This window comes from Rhododendron vialii, chromosome 13a, assembly GCF_030253575.1.
Source record: "Rhododendron vialii isolate Sample 1 chromosome 13a, ASM3025357v1".
In the NCBI taxonomy this organism is placed as follows: Eukaryota; Viridiplantae; Streptophyta; class Magnoliopsida; order Ericales; family Ericaceae; genus Rhododendron; species Rhododendron vialii.
The window spans coordinates 17,096,679-17,112,849 of record NC_080569.1 but is presented as its reverse complement, the minus strand read 5'-3'; the positions used below and the strand labels follow the sequence as shown (position 1 = coordinate 17,112,849).

Sequence of the window (16,171 nt, the reverse complement as noted above, 5' to 3'; positions counted from 1 at the left end):
ATTCCTCCTTAAAATTGTCAATACGATCTGCCTATAGAGATGTTTTACAATTAGACCGTTTTGTTAGGGCTAACATGAACTTATTTTGAAAATCACTTAAATTCATACTAAGATCTATCAATAAAATTTATCCAAAGAATTATGCTAGTCATAGATAAATCTGAACACTAATAAATGATTCTAGTTATTGAGGTAGACCAAAATAACGGTGTATGTTTGCTCAGGAGGAGCTGCTGATCCCCCCTTAAAAGGCTAAAATACCCAAAAGATCCTCGAGTCTTACACATGTCACCCAATCTCAACCTCAGGGCCGCTCGTCCTTTCATCTAACAATTTTCATTTCATTCATTCATGGCTTAGCTTCCAGATACCCACCCCCCCCCCCCCCCCAATCGCATACTCATTGATTATCGGTCGTGGCCTCGTGGGTTGTTGTGGGTTTTTGTTGCTTTTAGTATTTGATTGCGTTTGGTTCTCTGCATTTCCTTAAAGAAAAAACCATTTGGTCCATTTGCTTTGTAGCCTTGGGTTGGTGGGTTTATGCATCCCTGTTGATCTCGCAATTTTGGTGTCAATCTAACTGGGTTCTTCTTCAGATTTCCGTACATTCTGGTTTCAGGTAAGCCTTCGATCTGATTGTGGTTTTTTTTTTCTTTTTTTTTTTCCGTTGTCTTAAATTTTGACATTATATTTGTTTGGGTATTGGCTCTGATCTCCATGATTGAGGAGTATTTTCATGTTTTTTGGAATGTTAGGGCTAATTCCATTGAAGCTGGTGCTAACCGGCTATTGGTGTCATTGGATCTTAATATTAGAGCACTATAACCAATTTATGGATTTTCAGTAAATGTGGTAATTACGTAGTGTGTGGTTTTTTGTTGGTATGTTTTTTTTGTTGGATATGTATGCTATGAATTGTTTGCATATCCGTTGGGTGTGTATGTTGAAAATGACCACATAAATTCGCTAATAGCTATTTAGACTGTATCTGTTGTTTGCGTCTCCTTTAGAATCCGAAAGTTCATACTTCTTTGTTATTTGAAGTAAGGTTCTTGTCTATAATATAACTGCTTTTTTGAATCTATGGTGATCTGATAGTTCTTGGTTAGTTTGTAGAGCAGTTTTGTCAATTGTCGTTAATTTGGAGAGTCATCGTAGGGTTGTCCAAGTGCCTTTTAGAAAATTGCCTACTGGGATCTTTGACTGCGGATAGGCAAAGCTCCTAATGCGTGTAAAACTCTAGGGATCTTAGAATGGGTACGCCACCGGATAGATTCGGCCTTGACGTAGGCTAAATGTCCACATTTGTAATTATCCCCTTCTTGTGGCACAGGATTAGTTCGTTGATTGGGGGAAAATTAGACTATGGCCTCGGTTATTCCCCCCGTGTGGGGATTTGCTACTATGATGCGGAGGCTGGGATAAGCTAGTCCGGATCCGGATCCTCTAATTCATTTTTTTCCCTCTCCAAATCTTGTGAAAGTTTGCACAACAAGCTCCCATCACTAGTGAAGGTATCGAACAGCCATAAGACAGCCACGCACGCACAAGCCAAAATATTTAGTTGGACGACGTCATTAAACATATAACCCATCTCGACGCCAAATTGCTACCGGCTAGGGATGAAACCAAGTTAACAATTTTGAAATAGGTTCATCAGTGATTTTGGAAATATTAATTGGTTCTCTATCTCTCTCTCTCTCTCTCTGAACACACACCCCCCCCCCCCGGGATTTCCTGCATGTGTGCTCCATTTTGAAAGGGAAATTTATATAAATGGTCCTCCTAATTTCATCCGAGTCTCATTTTCATTCTTCAAGTATCAATTACAACTCTTTTCACCTTCAAGTTTGGTTTTCGTACTAAATTGGTCAAATTGATAACTTCTGTCAGCCAAACTGAACGGAAAAAATCAGATTGATGGCAATTTGGACGTTGCAGTTCGTACCAAGTTGGTTCAATCGATAACATCTACCCTATCTCTGATTTTTTCTGTCTAGTTTGACTGGCAGGCATTATTAATTGGACCAACTTGGTACGAAAACTAAACTTGAAGGTCAAAAGAGTTACAATTGATACTTGGAGGATGAAAATAAGGCTCGGGTGAACTAGGATGATCTTTTCTATAAATTTCTCATTTTGAAATGGGTTCATCGGTGAGTTCATCAGTGATGGCGGAAATAGTAGTTGGCTCCAGGGGCGGAGCTATGTTGGGGGCCGGGGCCCCCTAGTTCCCCGAGCATCCGAGTTTTAAATTTTTTATTTTGTATGTACCTGATTTTGAATATTTTTGATAATTATTCGTGTATATCTTCTTTTAATCGCAATAATTTTGGTTCGATTTGATAAAAAATTGGTTATTTTACATTCTCATTTCTCAATTTCTTTCATAAATAAAAAAATAAGCATGTGATAGTTGATGTAGCCTAAAAAATCATTTTAATGTACAAATGTAATGAATTGAAAAGCAAAAACCTTATGATATAATTAGTATACGTTCCAATAAACAATATATGTCTACTAAGCCGGCCCCCCCGGGGTTAAAATCCTGACTCCGCCACTAGTTGGCTCTCTCTCTTTCTCTACCATTGATTTCCTACATGGGACATCAATTCCAAGTGGGTTCACCACTCATTTCAAAAAGATTTGTGGTTTGAAAAGGTTGAATATTGGTAGGAAGAGAAACTTTGGCCCTATACCCACTTTTGATAATTTTCTCTGTTGGAATTCTTGGAGTTATCTCAAATTGATTGACTGGAAATATTAATTTTGGGCTTGATAGATTGATTGCTTTGAAAATCATTGAGCAACGACTAGTCTATTTGTTCTATTCCAACTCGCCTTGGGTTCTCAACTGGGAATTTAAGGTCTCTGTCTTAGAAAACAAATTAGGGCATTAACCGCAGTGACCGTTTCTGGGCTATTCCTACATTGTAGACTGTTACGGTTTCTTTGTGATTTCAATTGTTTAGCAATGCAAAAATCAGTTAGATGGCATTATGGCACATTTCAGTAATTTCTTCAAATTCTCAAAAAAATGAAGAAATTTCTTCAAGAGCTCATTCTCAGACTTGGGTAAAATTTTGTTGGATGGAATTTGCATGTTAGATAAATATCCACATCCATAAATGAGATTGGTGGCCTCCGTTGCAGGACCAATTGGGGGAAGAGAGAGATCACAGATTTCATCCCTAAATGCCAGCCAAGAGGACGTTAACTTAGTATTAAAGTGGTTTGAGCTTGAAACGACATCGTTGCTTCTTAATATCATTGGCTGGCCTTTGTGGTTTTATTAGAGCCGTCCGATCCATTCATTAATGTGTTGGCAGCTACCTATTCAAACCTCTAGATGATATGAAGAGAGGAAATATGGAGAGAGAGTCCAAATCCAATCTAGTCCCACCACTTATGTTGCACGGATAGGAACACGTACACGAAGAAATGGGATTTCTAAGAAAAATGGAATTTTTATGCCAGTGGAGCGTAGTTATACAACTTATATGTAGAAGCATGAAGCATCAATATATACAAACAAGCATCATATATACCTCATGCACATCATATTAACCTAAAATATTTGAAGTAATACACATATAGCCCCAACAAAATGTAAAAAATTGTATATTAAACCCCTATGGAAAGGCTCCTTTATTTGCTTCTCCTATTAATGTCTGATAGGACCACGGAAAAAAAACTTAGAAGTACAATATGCACTTTTATATTTCTAATTATGATACAAGGTATACTTATGTAGGATGGGATTTAAACGGGGCCAAGGATATGCTCAAACACGAAGAGAAGTGAATGTTTTGGAACTGTGAACAGTGTTGGTGAACAGTAGAAATAGAAGATGGGATTTTAGGAAGATAGGTCTAGGCATCACACCTAGAAAACCCAAGGCATCACATCTAGGGTCTCTTTAGCATCACACCAAAGAAAAAATAGCATCACGCAATCTAATAGCTTGAAAGCTACTCAATTTTATTATCACTCATCATGATTTGCCATAAGGCTTACAATCTTATTTATACCCATTTCAACTTGACTCTAGAACTTCCCAAATTAAATAATCTTCAATCAACTTTAGACACATTGAACATAGACTCTTTGACTGCATTAATGACATGAAAAAACTTAATGACTCTTTGATCAACTAATTGAATGTAAAGACTTTGACTAGAATTTAAAGAGACATTTTGACTTGACTAGATCCCAAAAGACACTTCTAAGAATCCAACCCATGTCTGGCCAATATCCCAAGTTGGCCTTATTCATCCCACATGTGCCAAATTAAGGCTTGGGCCTTAGAGCCATCTAGTCCATAAGGCCATAACTTCCAACCATGTAAAATCGCCAAATTCCCGTGACCTCTTTGTATGGACCGCATCATTATACTCTGTACTTTTCGTGCTGATTCCTGTCCATGGCTTGAATGTCATGAAAGTAGGTGAATAGGCCTTAGAGCCATCTAGTCCATGAGGCCATAACTTCCAACCATGTAAAATCGCCAAATTCCCGTGACCTCTTTGTATGGACCACATCATTATACTCTGTACTTTTCGTGCTGATTCCTGTCCATGGCTTGAATGTCATGAAATTAGGTGAATATAGAAATTATTTAGATTTAGAAACTTGGAATAGCTGTTACAAGATTCTAAATGTTTTTTCATTTCCCTTCCAGTTTTTCCACAATCAAATTGACTATGCTTTTGTGTGTGTTAACTTAATGGAGCATGAAGGAAACACTACTATAAACGTATTTTACAGACGAGAAATGGGGTGTTGAAAAAACCCTAAACGAGAGAGAAACCCTAAATCGAAGATAATGAGGGAAAATAGAGAACAATGACTTACGGAGTAACGATCGGGGTTCCTAAAATGCAGAAAGGAAGGGGCCTCGAGATGATGAACAGTGCTTCAATGGTGGTTATGCACAAATTTTCCTTCTGCAGAGGGAGTCTGAGGAAAGAGTAGGGGTTTCAAAATGGGACGAAATCCCACATATACCTATTGAGTGGAATGTCGTATGTGAAACGTCACTTCAGATGCCGTTTGGGCATCTCATTCCATAAAGGATGTCCATTCGCATTTAATATGGGCGGTACGAGGCGCGCCACCTTTAAAAGCAGGTGCAGGAAAAGCCTGTCCAACCTAAACGAAGAGACGTTTTAGCCTAGACTAATAATGATGAGTGTAGCACCAAATACGCGAAATGAGGTGCAGAAGCAGAATGAATTTGCTCAATGCATGGGAGCATTGCTCATTACTCAAAGTAGAAATAACGGGTAAAGCTGGGGAGCAATTGTAGGGAGGTATTCCCGAACAGGTGGTACGAGGAACCATGGTATAAAGATAATAGCGACAGTCGCCGAGTACGACAGTGTTCGGCGATATGGACCAGTGACATAAGAAGTCATTGGTCCAGGAAGGTTGTACGGGGTCTTGGTCTAGTAAACATGAGAAGTTATTAGACCAAAAGACTAATAAAGGAACAGTGACATGTGAAGTCACTGGTCCAAGTATTCTGTTCGGCAATGAGATAGCCGAACAAGGAAAGAACTGCTCACGATTTCAAAGAGCTGCTCACGAAATTTGGCGATATCTTTGCATGGTCTCATCAAGACATGCCCGGTATTGACTCAGAAATAGTGGAGCATCGAATCCCCCTGCTGCCGAGTGCTAAACCTGTGAAACAGAAACTAAGGCGGATGAGGCCGGATTGGGTACAGAAAATAAAGGACGAGGTCACCAAGCAGATTGATGCCGGTTTTCTCATGGTTTCTCAGTATCCTACTTGGGTTGTCAACATCGTTCCTGTTCCTAAGAAGAACGGACAGATCCGAGTATGTGTTGATTTCAGGGACTTGAACAAAGCAAGCCCCAAAGATGATTTTCCCTTGCCTCACATTGATGTGCTTGTGGATAACTGATAAGCACCAAAGATTGTATAATCTTGGTGCTCAAATCCTCCGAATTGTGACGTTTCTTGTATTTAAATGATTGTTTAAGTTAAATATTATGCACAAGGTATTTTTGTAAGCATTTCAGGTTAAACGCGAGAAAAAAGGCATAGTTTGACGCCAAGTGTAGCCCTCGAGGATAACCGAGTACCCAAGGCCACCAGGTGCTGCACTACCAAGTCCTTCGAGTCAAGTGACGATGCCCCGGAAGTGCCATGGCAAGGTTGGCAGAATTGAAGCTTGGAATCTGCAATTTTTGCACATTGTTATCGATAACAATGTGTAAGTTATCGATACCTTTGTATCATTTTGGTCCAGAAGCTCTCCAGACCTGAGGGTGTCAATAACCTCTGGCTTGAGTTATCAATAACTTGTTTCAACAGGGGAATTTTTAACTGATGTTATCGATACCTTTTCTTAGGGTATCGATAACTTTTAGCTCCAAAAGATATTTTTCTTGCTTTTTCAACTTTCCATTTATGGAATACTTTTCACTTTTGGCTAGCTCTGGGATATTTATTGTGAGAGAATAGTTCGTTTGTATAAATACCACTCTCTCTCTCTCTCTCATTCATTACCTAGATACAAATTACTTTAAGTCTTTTAGATCAAAAAGTTCCTCCATAGCTTTTTAAGCTTTTCAAGTTATAATTCCTCAAGAACTCATTAAGGTATTTACGTTACGTTAGTTTCTCGAGTATTAAAGTTGTTCGTATGTTTTGGATCCTTCATAATATCAAGTTCATTTTTTATTTTGTCAGTTAATCATGTTTTCCAATTCTAGCAAGCTTTCTAGTCTTTTCAATATGTTTGAGTAGTCTATTAGGCTCGGTCATGGGGTGATTAGCACCTCTTGACTTATGTTTATCTTGCCTTTCTCAACTCATGGCTTGAGGTTTGGTATGGAAAATGAGAGGGGTTCGCCTTTTATGTAACAAAACTAGCCGATGTTAATCTTCGGTGATTATGTGATTGCTCACATGGTTCCGGAGCGATGTCTCGGTTTGTGTTTGCTAAGAGAACGAAAGAGCTCACTTGTTTTCCATACTACACTTCTAGTCTTTTAATGGTTTCATAGCTAAATCTTCCGGTTGATAGCCTACACCGTGCGATTCAACCGAGTTTTTGTTGAGAATAGTTAGATGACTTAAGTTACAGGCATTAGTTACTCCAACGCCATGCCGCTTGTTTAATCTAGTTAAAACTTGTTTCTAGTCTTTTTCATAAGAGTATTCCTCCACCTTTCAAAATAAAATCAAAAGTTGGCCGTCTAAAAGTCGGGAACCCTAAATCTACAAATTCAAATTGGCTATAAAGATTATCTCTGTGGGTACGATCCCGGACTTTTCAGTATTTATGCTGACAACGATCTAGCCCTATGCTCGGGGTAAATCAACCTATTTCAACGGTTAGGTTGTGGCGAAGCAATAACACGGTGGGACATGCTATGCTCTCATTCATGGATGGATTCTCGGGTTACAATTAGATTCTCATGGCACCAGAGGACCGTGAAAAAACAACCTTCATCACAGAGTGGGGAACTTATTGTTATTTGATCATGCCGTTTGGGTTGAAGAACGCAGGTCCTACTTATCAGCGGGCTGCTACGACCATCTTGCATGACATGATGCTCAAAGAAATTGAGGTCTACATGGATGACATGATTGCCAAGTCAAAAACTCGTGAATGGTACATTCCTGTGCATCGGAAGTTCTCTGAGCGACTCCGTAAGTATTGGATGCGCCTCAATCCGCAGAAGTGCACTTTCGGAGTCACAACAGGTAAAATGCTGGGCTTTTTGATCACTTCTAAAGGAATAAAGGGTTATCTGTCGAAGATCAAGGCAATTCTCAAGACGAAGCCGCCAGAGTCTGAAAATGGAGTGCAGAGTTTTTTGGGGAAAGTTCAGTTCATCAGCAGATTCATCACCAAGTTGACTTTAACTTGCAAGCCGATGTTTCATCTACTCAAGAAGGGTGTCCCGTTCACATGGACAGATAAGTGTTAGGTTGCTTTCCTTTCCATTCAGAAGTATTTGCAGAATCTGCCAGTTTTAATGTCGCCTGTGCCAGGAAAACCTTTGATTCTCTATCTGTTTGTAACCTCATCTTCTATGGGATGCTTGTTAGCTCATGAGGGAGACAAAGGAATTGAGAAAGCCATTTACTACTTAAGTAAAAAGATGGTTGGATGTGAAGAACGCTACACCACTTTGGAAAAGACGTGTTGGGCTCTTGTTTCGGCTTCTAAGAAGTTTGGACACTACATGCTAGCTTACCCAGTGAAGTTGATTTCTTGAATGGATCCTCAAGTATCTATTTGAGAAGCCAGTACTTACTGGTAAATTAGCACGTTGGTTGCTCTTACTGCCAGAATTTGATCTTGAGTATGTCACAAGGAAATCTGTTAAAAGGTGTGCAGTAGCAAAATTCTTGGCTGACCATCCAGTGGATGGGCTGGAGGACTCAGACTTTGTGTTCCCGGATGAGGAAGTGTTGACGGTTGTCAAAGACATGTGGACTCTCTACTTTGATGGGGCAGCCAACCAGAAAGGATATGGGATCAGAGTGTTGTTAATTACTCCTGATGGCTCTCATATTTCGCTTGTGTTCAAACTCAATTTCGATGTCACAAAGAACCAAGCTGAGTATGAAGCCTATATCGTTGGCATGGAAGCCGCCCTCACTCTCGGCGTTGAGAAGCTTGAGGTCATTGGCGATTCCAACCTTGTTGTAGCTCAAGCCAACGGAGACTAAAAAGTTTGTGAAGAAAAATTGAAACTTTATCATCAAGACTTGGAAGATCTCATTCCTCATTTTAACAAGGTGACCTCCACGCACATACCCCGCTTGAAAAATCAATTTGCCGATGCCTTGGCAACTTTGGCTTCCATGGTCGAACTTCCTTTAGGGGTCAAACTTCGCCCTATTCTCATCGAACAGCGGGATTGTCCGGCTTATCAATATATCAACGCCATCGATGATGTCGATGATGGCCTACCATGGTACCATGATATATGGAATTTCATAGAAAGTGGGGAGTATCCAGCTGAGGCCACTAAAAAGGATCAAACTACGCTACGAAGGTTGGCTACCCAATACATCATTTGCGGAAGGAAATTGTACAGAAGATCTCACTGTGGAATGCATAAGCTCTGTGTTAATGGTGCTGAGGCCGCCAGGATAGTAGAAGAGATTCACGAGGGAGTCTGTGGACCTCACATGAGCGGTGTTATGCTCGCCAGGAAGATCCTATGGCAAGGATACTTTTGGTCCACTATGGAATTGCAATGCGTGGATTATGTGCGTCGCTGTCACAAGTGCCAAATTCATGCCAATCTCATGCATGTTCCACCATCCAATTTGTTTGGTATGACTTCGCCTTGGCTTTTCTCTGTGTGGGGTATCGATGTCATTGGTATGATCAGATCGTCTGCTTCAAAAGGCCAAAAGCTCATTCTAGTGGCGATAGATTATTTCACCAAATGAGTGGAAGCTGAATCTTACAAAACCCTGACTACTATTCAAGTTGCTCATTTTATTAGAAAAAACATCATCTATCGATACGGTGTCCCGCAGGCATTTGTGTCAGATAATGGGATTCATTTCAAAGGCAGGGTTTTGGAACTCTTCGAGGAATTCAAGATTCAGATCCACCATTCAACAGCCTATCGCCCTCAAACAAATGGCGCAGTTGAAGTGGCAAACAAGAATAATCGATAATCATCAAGAAATCTGCAGAGTCTGCCAGGGACTGGCACGAGCAGCTACCTCTAGCTCTTTGGGGGTATCGAACGTCGATTCGTACATCAATAGGGGCAACTCCCTATTCCCTGGTCTACAGTATGGAAGCAGTACTTCCCATTGAGCTTGAAGTCCCGTCTTTGAGGATCATGGCAGAATGTGGACTCACGGAATCTGAATGGCTCAGCGGGAGATTCGTTGAACTCATGCTCTTTGATGAGAGGAGGCTCCGTGCCTTGTATCATGTTCAGGGATATCAGCGAAGAATCTCCCGGGCATTCAACAAAAAGGTAAAGTCTCGAGATTTGATTGAAGGAGATATCGTTACAAAGGAGATCCAGGCACTTGTGTTCCATCCCCGTAGCAAATTTCGACCAAAGCGTTCCAGGCCATACATAATCAAGACTATCCTTTCTGGGGGAGCAGCTCAGCTCATTGATCTTGACGACAATGAGTTCAATATCCCGATCAACTTGGATCAACTCAAGCATTACGATCCCTGAGAGAAGTTTGTTGGGCCGAAAACCACAAGGGTGGGTGGTTCCAAGCAAAAATTAGAGCAAGCCTGCTAGACTGAAAACCTAAGGAGGCGGTTTAGGCAAAAATAAATAAGCATCAATCAAAGCTCGCTAGGCCGAAAACCTGAAGTGGCGACGCTAGGCAAAATTTAAAGCGTAAAAGGAGAGTTAAAATACACGAGTGAACCTTAGCCTGAACTATGTTTTGACCGGATTCCTTGAAAAGGGATACGTAGGCAATCTCTCCGTGAGATTCGATCACAATCAATCAGCTTGATCCATGGTTTTTTATTTACAGAGTGCATATTTGTGTTTGAAGCAACACGGTGTTCAACATTGGAATCAAAGGGGAAAACTTTTATCTTTTGATTTTATTGCCAACTACTACTTCTATTACATAGCTGAGCAAAGTCTTAAAACAGTTAAACATGAAAACAGAATAAGATGCTAGAGGCCTTAACAGGCTCACAGTTTATTCTAGATCATTGGAGTCTTGTCGGGAGTCTGTCTACATTTAGTCTCCTTGCAATTTCTTTTCTTAGCCATGCTTTATAACGATGCTTGAGTTTTGTGCTGAAATTCGGATTCGCTCCGCCAAGTTGTCTCAAACCCCAGTTGTGTTCATATCCGATCAGATTTTGGGTAGTGAATGCAGGAATGGAAAAGGTTTCCACCCCAGCTTGGTTTAGCCCTTGGCTCATACCTAGCTGATGAACGATACAGCTTGGGACATAGAATGTAAAACTGGATAGTCCGACAATCACCATTCTCTCAAAACCTATAGAATTTGTGGCCATGTCCGGGATATTTAGCGCTTCATGCCTCCAAACGATTTCATGTGGTGACATCTCGTTCATGAATATACCTTTATGGACATCTCTAGGTATAGCATCCCTTTTTGATGCATTCGTCTAGGCAGATGGGGCCAATTTGCCTCAGGAGTTGCAAGTAGTCCAAGTTTGTCTGATAGCCATAACTATATGAGCGAAAAGACAAGTAAGGAGCCATATAAAGCTTGAACGGAAAAACAAGAGAAGAGCCCCAATATAGCCCTAGCTGAGAGTTGAGGTAAAATAAAATGTGTGAAAAACGGAAAAAGGGGAGCTGAGTGAGAGTTTACCTGCAGCAGGAGTGGACTACCGCTAAATACGTTTGTTTGACCGGTAGAAACCAAATCCAAACCTATGAGAGTTTCCGGAAGAATCATTGGCACCACATTTCTTCGAGCGCCCAACTGAGAGGCCACACTCACCAATGAAGGATCAACCCGCCCATCTGGAGACACCAGCCAATACGCAGCAAGCACGCTGATTACTAGAGCAAATCGGCGTCGAGTTTGTGTGGCTGTATCCTCCGTATTACCTTCAGGCCCGTACCACTCCATCAGGCGCATGACATTTATTTGCCCGCCACTTAGTGGACTTTCTATTGCACCACCTGAGATGTTCAGACTGGATTTCAAAAGCTTTGACATGCTTTTTCTGTAAGGCGGCATGACAATCAAGCTAGAGGCAAAGCCTTGAAGGTATGCTTGGAATTCCTCTACTGTCGGACACAGCTCATTGTCTCCAAATCTGAATACGTGGATGTCTGGGTCCCAAGACCGTAGAGCCACCCACAGGATTTCAGGGCGCAGCCTTATGCTTCGAAGGAAGCGGAAGGCAGCCAGCCCGTGAGTCCGAAAGGATAACCAATCAGTTGCAATAAATCCTTCTAACCGTGGGCTGATTAGGGTTGGTAACTGATTTGCCATTTTGAGTAATGTGTGGAGTGTTACTTCTGGAGGGATACCTTACACTTATAGGGGCTTTACCCTTTTGTAGCAAAAGGATGGAAAATATCCCTTTTTTCCAAGGGAAATATCTAATCAAGGTGGCACTATCCCTTCAATACAGGGGTACACCAGTGAGATGTCCCAGAAGTCTTCTGGACGTCAAAGGATGATGACAATGCCTACAACCCTTTAATTTCCGAATGAGTCAAAAGTGGCAACTGTAACCGGACAGAACTAGCTCGCGCCTGTGTGGTATCCGTGCGCACGTGCAAGAACAAACGCGTCTGTGTTAGTTCGACGCACGATGGTTCACCCTTTTCCTACTAACAAAATAGCCTACTGACTTTTGGGGGTGATTTTTCACTTTTTATCTCGGGCCAAGTTTTGAATTTCTAACACTTCCAGCAGGTCATTACAAGTATAAATGACTATGTCGAAGTTTTAATTATGCGACTTTACGTCTAAATGAAGGATTTGGGTCCGTCGGAGGATTTATTCATAGTTTCATTGTCTCAAGGTGGCTTTGCACAGTTGGCATGCTATACAAGATGTCTTCTATTGAACATGCCAGGCTTAAAAGGACATATAGCAAATTCAAGACAACTACGAAAGCAAAATGCTTGAGTAGCTGAACAGCTCTCGAGCTTATTCTCAATACAAACAAGGTTTTTCTTTGGAGTTCAGTAGTAGCCCTCGTCTCTTTCTTGCACATCTTCATGGAGCCACTGTAACAGCCCTGATTTTTGGTCAGTAAAAATTTCGTTAAATATTTGAATTTTATTTAAATTACTTATTTTCTCTTGAGTGGCTATATGATTTCTTGTTAATTTCCGTCGTAGTTAGATTTTGGTCATTGGTTAACTCTCGACTAGAAACCCTACTTGACCAATTTAGTTAGTATTCCAATCGATTAAGTTGGAGGAACTGAGCAACCAACTCACCTAGTTTCTAGATGAACCTTTTGAACCTCCTTGAACCTTTTTGTGCCTTTATCCATTGGTCAATAGATGTTAGGGATTTCTTTGTCCATTGGATAATAGAGTAAATCTAATTTTCTATCTAAAGTACTTGTTTGATTATAAAGTACCTATATATATATATATATATATATATATATATATATATATATATATAGTTATATAGTTATATATACTAGCTTATAGTACCATGGTATTACTTTAATGTATAAAGTACCTTATTCTTTTGTCTATTGGTTATTAACCGCAAGGGAAACTATTATCCATTGGGTAATAGCTCCAATCTTCCTACCAAGTACAAGGTTTTATTTTAATAATCAAGATTTGGATTCCCATGTACTTTTATGCATTAAACTATTGGGGTATATATAAACCCTAGATTTCTAAAGTACTTTATTGATTAAACTAGTACTAGTACTTTATGATTATTTTGGGGAGAATCCTAACATTTTTTTAATTAAGGGTACTTGGTACCACACCTATATTTAAATATAGGGCTTTCGTTCACATGATTTAAAGTTTCCTTTTAACTTTTGTCCATTGGACAATAAAAGTTGGGGGAGTTATTATCCATTGGGTAAAAGGGTTATCCTTTCAACTAATACTAGGGTTTAATAAACTTCCTAGATTGCCCATGTGGCATGGTACCTATATTTTTTTGAGTATGTACTTAGTAGACTTAAGCCCTAAGATTCCCTAAGTACCTTAATATTATTCTATATTGGGATTTTGTACCCAATTGGATTGGTTTAATGAGGAGTTGATCTACCTAGAGTACATTAGTACACTAGTTTATTAGTTTAATCCAACATGTGCTTATTTGTTTGTTTAATAAGAAAATCTTAGTCTTTAAGTTTCTTTGATTCAAAGTACCAAAGTACCTACTATTTTAATTGTTTTCTTGTACCAGATATATATATATATATATATATATATATATATATATATATCTGTGTGTGTGTGTGTGTGTGTGTGTGTGTGTGTGTACATTTGCAAGAGAGAGGGAGAGAGAGAGGAGAGGCCGGGAGAGAGAGAGGGGAGAGAGAGAGAGAGAGTTGGCCGAGAGAGAGGAGGGAGAGAGGAGAGAGAGAGAGGAGGGAAGAAAGAAGAAAGGTTGGTTGTACCATGCTTGATCTTCCATTGTCCTTTCAAATCCTTGGGAAATATTCTTCCTAGCCAAGAATCTAACCTCCTTTGTACCATTATCAATTGTTTAACACAAAATCTTGTACAACCTAGCCTTCCCTCCATCAAATCTTCCAAAAATCTTCCATAATCCAATCCTTGGTATAAATCCTAGCCATGCAAGCCTAGGGTTAGGCTTTGATCTTCCAAGATTGCTTGACAAGTGTCAAAATTTGAGATATGGAGGGGGGGGCCTTGAAGGGAGGAGAGAGAGCCAAGAATTTTCTTATACATAGGACCCCATTCCAAGCATTTCAACTCACACCTTTCCATTCTTCAACTTCTCTCTCTAGAATTTCTTTGTTCTTGCTTTGTTCTTCTTGTTCTTGTGTTCTTCAAGAAACTCATCCAAAGCCGCCACTAGACCGCCACTCAACCACCCTTCGATCCATAAAGTAGAGTAGTGTTAGTCAAGAAGAAGTTTCGAGAGAAACCATTCTCTTTCGAAGCTCCCGAAGGCATACCGTAGGAAGTTGCTCCGTCCGACCGCCGATTACCGTCCGTAAACCGTTACTACCGCCTAGAAGAACGGTAAGAAAATCCTTACTTACTTCCTATTTACTTACTTACTCAAGTATAATGTATGTTGTTTTGATCTCTAAGAAAGAACGGTTTTCGAAAGTTAAAACTTTACTATTTGAATCGAAGTATTCATATTTTGATATTTCAAAGAGTTGAGGTTGTATACATGAATTATTTGTTTTGCTTGTGGAATAATATAGAATTGGATGATCTTGTTAGAATGATTCCTGCTTACTTTTGTTCTACCGCGAAGTCTTTGCATGTAACGAGACACGAGAATCGAGAAAGTAGAAACATGACATCTAGGGTGTGATTAATGAAAGGGAATGTATTCCGATGAAGGAAATATTTTGAAACTATATAATGACCGATTTTGGTGGCATTATGTGAGTCGTGTGTGTGAGTGCCAATGGGAACTCGGCGCGGCGGAACCATTGTGAGGATACAAGGGAGACCGGCGCGGCGAAACCGAGGTTGGGTGTGTGGCTTGGTTATCCGCAGTACGAAGCCAATGCAATTGTGTGCCAATGGAAACCCGGCGCGGCGGAACCATTGTGAGGATACTCGGGAACCCGGCGCGGCGGAACCGAGGTTGGGAATGTTAAACAAAGGATTTTGGGAAAAGCTAATTTGTATATGAAAATGGAGACACGGTCTACGATGAGTTGCGTAGGAGAAACTCGGAGAATCTTGGACACCAACGATAGTTATATAGCGATTGCGGATGTGTTATTGATATTGTCTTTTGTAGCTGTGTATACATGTATCATGTGGAAATCAATGATTGTATAACCTGTTGTTTGTAAGTTATGGGTTAGCGGGTATGAGATTGTTCTGCTGAGCTTTTGTAGCTCATGGTGTTACCTTTGGTGACCCTGACATATTATATCGGTAGCGACGCTGGTATAATGTATCAGACCTTGTAGATGTTCAAGACGAACAGTTCACCGTGGAAACTTTTGGAGCAGAGGAGCTTGCTAGGATGGAAGAACAAACAGAGTAGTATTAGGAACCCTAGTTTCCTTCCTTGTTGAATAAATGTACCCTTTACTTATGATGTAATAATGAGCCAGACTCTCTTTATTATGTAATAAATGCCTCATTAACGTACTCAAAATTCGGGGCGTTACAGCCACTTTACATATCTACTCTCAAGCCATGTGATGAAGTTCGGAAGGAGCCTTTCAAGCACTCTGCCATTCCAACTACACCTGTAGTTGTGCAAATTCCGGGCATTGAAAGTTGGAGGCTGGAAGTCTTCAATCCCAGCATGATGGAAACCCTGGCTCATCCCGAATTGACGGAGTATGCGGCCTGGCACGTAATAAGTAAAGCTTGCCAAGCCGGCAATTACCATTCTTTCAAAGCCTGTAGAAGTGACCGCCATATTGGGCAAGTCTAGCCAGGGGCACCTCCAGACAATGTCCTCAGAATCCATGTCGTGAAGAAAGGCATACCATTCTTCTATTATCAGTTCGGGATACACCATCGA

General features: G+C 40.4%; 1 protein-coding gene across 1 annotated transcript in view; it reads left to right on the top strand.

The window, feature by feature from the left end:
• The first annotated feature begins 330 nt into the window (after positions 1 to 330).
• Positions 331 to 16,171, top strand: part of LOC131313039 (UPF0329 protein ECU05_1680/ECU11_0050-like) — a 29,672-nt gene continuing 13,831 nt past the window's right edge. The window contains exon 1 of the mRNA XM_058341100.1: positions 331 to 619. The gene's annotated coding sequence lies outside the window, so the exon portion shown is untranslated. The remainder of the gene's footprint in view (positions 620 to 16,171) is intronic.